Genomic DNA, 5,127 nt, shown 5'->3' with positions numbered 1-5,127 from the left:
GCGGCGAAGGCGCTCGTCGAGGCTGCAGCCAAGGCCCAGGCAGAGGTCGAGGCCGAAGCGGCGGCAGGGGAGGCCTTGATGGTCACCCCCCTGCGCGCCATGGCGCCCGGGGACGCGGATCCCTCGCCAGGGGGAGCCAGCGGTTCCCAGCCGGGTCTGGGCGGGAGCGGCGACGACGTCATCTTCGTGAGGGAGGCGCCGGGGCCGACTCCTCCGACTAGGGCGGCCCAAGGCGGCCAGACTGAGCCTGCGCCCGCACAGTCGGCGGGAGGCGAGCCGGCCGCGGGAGCTGCGGTGGCGGTCCGGGTTCCGCCAAGCCGGCGCGCAGGGAAGGCCGCGTCGGAGCCGCAGAAAGTGGCGTCGGAGCCACAGCCGGCCGTGGGCTCCAGCTCGTCGGCCCGAGACGCGGAGGCGGCCAGCGCTACCTCCGGGTGGACGCCAGGCGGAGGGACAGCCGTAGTGAACATCGCCGCGCAAGACGTCCGGACCCGGCTCCAGGGCCAAGCCGCGGCGCTGCGGCAATTCACCGACGAATTCCTCGCCACGCGGGCTGCCATCCGGGTTAGTATTCTCATCTTCTTCTTGATTTCTCTCGTGGGGGCGCGTCAGCGCACCCACTAGGTGTAGTCCCCGAGATTCGGGCCGACTGCTGAGCAGTCGGCTCGGATCTTCCTTGATGATTTCTCATCGTTGCTTTCGTTCTCACGTCGATCTTCTGTCCATCTTGCAGGACTATCACAACCTCCGAGCGGCCGCCTTCAACTCCCAGGCTCGGGAGCTGACGCAGAAGACCGCCGATCTCACTGAAAGCCGAGGTATGTATCTTGATCTCTATCTCATGTGGGGGCGCGTCAGCGCACCCACTAGGTGTAGTCCCCGAGATTCGGGCCGACTGCTGAGCAGTCGGCTCGGATCTTCCTTGATGATTTCTCATCGTTCTTCTTGTTCTTCTATCTCTGCAGCGGCCAACGCCAGTCTGAGGGCACAGCTGGGGGAGTCCCAGACTGCTCTTCGTGCCAAGGACGCGGAGCTCGCCGCCTTAGTGCAGGAGCGCGACCGCCTGGTCAAGAAGCTGGCCGACCAGGAGGAAAGCCACAAGGCGGCGCTGAAGGCCGCGCAGGACCGCGAAGCCGCCCTCCAGGCCGAGTTCGAGACGGAGGCGGTCGCCTGGGACGAAGCCAGGCAGACTCTGGTCTCCGGCTATGGCCAGATTGAGGATCTGATTGACGGTAAGTCGTCTACCCCTTCGTCCTTTCTTGCCATCTGTCATTTTGACTTGTTTTTCTGACTTGGGGTTCTTCTTTTCTTTTCTACGCAGAGTCCTTCCCCGGCTATTCCACTGCCGCCAACCAGGCCATCGAAGCTCATCGCCAGGAGAAGAGGCAAGCCGGCTTCGAGATTTCGCCGACTGCCGGCCGCTCGCTGGAGGAGCAGCTCCTGGCGATCCAGGCTCGTATCCAGCCGGCTCACAGGCTGCTCCGCCGGCTTCAGCGTGCCGGGTCGTAGGTCCTGGCCGCCCTCTGGCCCGGCCAAGTGATCCCGCGCACTCCCAGTCGGACCGCCGACTGGCTGGAGGTGGCCGTCGGGCGCTTCGAGGCTTGGAAGGCGTCAGCGGCTCGCTCCGGCGCCGGCCGGGCGCTGGAGTTCGTCAAGGCCTGGTACCCAGGCCTGAATCTGGACCAGCTGGCCACCTGGCGGCAGCAAGCCGACGCGGAGCTGGAGCCGGCGCGGCCAGCCATCATTCGGCGAGCTTCGGCGATCGCCGACTACACCGACACCAACGTCTTCGCCCCCGAGGTGGACGACAATGGAGTCGCCCAGCCGGAAGATTGGTTCGGGCTGGACCCGGCGTACGGCGAGGACTCGGCGGAGGAGATCGACTCTAGCGACGGGGGCGAAGAGGAGGAGGAGGAGGGTGAAGACGTCGAGCCGGCTGGTGGAGCAGCCGGCCAGCCTGACCGCGCCTCCAGCACTACGCTGCGTGCGAGTGCGTCTCCTGTTGCGGGAGGCGGTCAAGCCGGGACCAGCTAGGCGGCCACTCCTTCAGCCGGCGAGCTGCCTTCACCGACCAACTCGGCCTTCGCGCCTTTGTCTTCTTTCTTTTGTTTCCTGTCTTGTTACTTTTGAACAATGTTTTTGGTTAAGTCTGCGCAGTTCCACCCACTAGGTGTATTGAAACTCAAGTCTGTTGCCGCCTATCGGGGGCTTTTATGTATATAAGTTATGCAATCGGTCTTTCCTTGTACTTTGCTTTTTGTCCTTCTGCTTTTTTCCTTTGCCGCCCTCCCTTGGTTGCCGTCTCCCTAGACAAACAGTTGCTCTACAATCTGTAGCCGGGGAGTGCCTGGCCGATTGGGGAGGGGGAAGTACTTTTAGCTCGGTCAGACTTAAGCTAAGTTTTTAGGAAGCCGGCCAGCCGGCTGTTGTGACAGTCGGCAGGCGTATATGGAGGCCGTCTTTTTGCTATATAGGTTAGTTGTTCCTTAGCCGTTTTCGTGTGGGCGTCCTTTCTGTCTTCTCTCTTGCTAGTCGGACAGTCAGTTCTTTGAGCTGCGACTTTTAACAAGAGAGGACTGGGGAGCCGGCGCACTACTTTGCTGACTTCGGGAAGAACTTATAATATAGCTTAAGGCGGCCAGTCCCCGGGCCGACTAGTCGGACCCGGTGCCGGACAAGAATTCAAAATGTAATAAGACGTTCATGGATATGACACTCGTCATCCATAGATAAATAAAAGGCAGTCCCCGAGTACTGTTCGGGGGGCCTGTTGGTTTGTAACTTAATACAAAAGGGGTAGCGTGATACATACTGCTTTTCAGCTGTAAAATCGTCTTAGGAGGTTTGCGTTCCATGGTCGCTCCGACTCCTTGCCGGAGTCGTCTCTCTTGCGTGCTCTTGGCTTTTGCGCGTCGATCAAGTAGTAGGAGTCGTTGCCGAGTGCCTTGCTGACGACGAAGGGGCCTTCCCAAGGGGCCGAGAGCTTGTGCTGGCGGCTGTTCGCTGGATCAGCCGGAGCACAAGGTCGCCCTCTTGGAAGGATCTTGGCTTGACCTTGCGGTTGTAGTAGCGGCGCAGGCCTTGCTGGTAGATGGCGGACCGGCTGAGGGCTAACAGCCGGCCTTCTTCCAGTAGGTCGACGCCGTCTTCTCTTGCTTCTTTGGCTTCCTCCTCCGTGTACATGGTGATCCGAGGCGAGTCGAACTCGATGTCTGTTGGGATGACAGCCTCGGCACCGTACACGAGGAAGAATGGAGTGAAGCCGGTTGACTTGTTGGGTGTAGTGCGCAGACTCCAGAGGACAGCCGGCAGCTCTTCGAGCCAGCAGCCGGCCGATCGCTCCAGTGGTACAACCAGTCGGGGCTTGATGCCGGAGAGGATAAGTCCATTTGCTCGCTCGACCTGGCCGTTTGACTGCGGGTGGGCAACGGACGCTAAGTCCAGTCGGATGCCCTGTGTCGCGCAGAAATGTGCCAGTGCGCCTTTGGCGAAGTTCGTGCCGTTGTCGGTGATGATGCTGTGCGGCACGCCGTACCGAGTAGTGATGTCGGTGATGAATGTCACGGCAGTTGGCCCGTTCAGCTTCTTGATGGGCTTGGCTTCGATCCACTTTGTGAACTTGTCCACCGCAACGAGCAGGTGTGTCATGCCACCGCGGGTTGTCTTGAAAGGGCCCACCATGTCCAGTCCCCAAACGGCGAAAGGCCAGGTGAGGGGAATGGTCTTGAGGGCAGAAGCCGGCAGGTGTTGTTTGGAACTGAAGACTTGACATCCTCTGCAGATCTTGACTATTTCTTTAGCATCCTCCAAGGCAGTCGGCCAGAAGAACCCATGGCGGAAAGCCTTGGCCACGAGGGATCTTGAGGCGGCGTGGTGGCCGCATTCGCCTTGGTGGATGTCTTTGAGGATTGCCACTCCTTTTTCTGGCTAGACGCAACGCTGGAAGACTCCAGTAACGCTGCGCTTCACCAGCTCCCTGTTGATTATTGTGTATGCTGCGGCTCGTCGTTGCACTAGTCTTGTTGCGATCTCATCAGTCGGCAGCTCTCTGCTGACTAGGAACTTGAGGATGGGCTGGGCCCATGAGGGAGCTGTGACTTCTTCTGCTGTTATCGTGGCCACCATGACTCGGGTGGGTGGGTTGGGTGTTGCGTTGGGGTCGACCACCACTTCTTGCGTCGTTGCAGTCCCCGGGCCGACTGCTGCAGTCCCCGGGCCGGGCTCTGAGGTCCCTGGGCCGGGTGCGACTACGTCAGTTCCTGGGGCAGTCGTCGAAGTCCCCGCGCCGCCTGCGGGATTTCTTGAGCCGGGTCCGGCTGTTTCTGGCGCAGGCGGTACGAAGATGGAATCCGACTCTGGAGACGGCTTGATGGACGGCTTGAGGAGGCGCTGGAGGGAGACGCCAGTCGGTATGGCTTGTCGGGTGGAGCCGATCCGTGCTAGGGCATCTGCTTGGTCATTGTCGGCCCTTGGCACATGAAGGAACTCGCACCCTTCGAAGTGTCCGCTCATCTGCTGGACGAGGAAGCGGTAGCTCGCCATGTTCGCGTCCTTGGCGTCCCAATCGCCAGATGATTGCTGGACCACTAAGTCGGAGTCGCCGTAGCACAGGATCCGGCGTATGCCGAGCTCTTTGGCTAGCCGGAGCCCATGTACGAGCGCCTCGTACTCGGCCACGTTGTTGGAGGCGGCGAAGTGGATCTGCAGCGTGTACTTGAGCTTGTCGCCTTTGGGAGAGGTGAGGACGATGCCGGCTCCCAAGCCGGTGCGCATCTTGGACCCGTCAAAGTGCATCCGCCAATGGGTAGAGTCGGGAGCCGGCGGTAGGTACTGGGTCTCGGCCCAGTCGACGAGGAAGTCGGCCAATGCTTGCGACTTGATGGCGGTGCGGGGTTGATAGAAAATCGTGTAGGGCGCCAAGGCAATGGCCCATTTGGCCACCCGGCCGGATGCATCCCTGCTGCCTATGATTTCGGCGAGCGGGGCAGTGCACACGACCGTGATGGGGTGCTCTTGGAAGTAGGGCTTCAATTTCTTGGCAGCGAAGTACACCCCATAGCACATCTTCTGGTAGTGCGGGTAGTTTTGCTTCGAGCTAGATAGTACTTCGCTGAGATAGTAGACCGGCCT

This window comes from Triticum aestivum, chromosome 3D (genome assembly GCF_018294505.1).
Source record: "Triticum aestivum cultivar Chinese Spring chromosome 3D, IWGSC CS RefSeq v2.1, whole genome shotgun sequence".
NCBI classification, from domain to species: Eukaryota; Viridiplantae; Streptophyta; class Magnoliopsida; order Poales; family Poaceae; genus Triticum; species Triticum aestivum.
The sequence above is the reverse complement of the archived record's forward strand: the minus strand, read 5'-3'. Positions refer to the sequence as shown.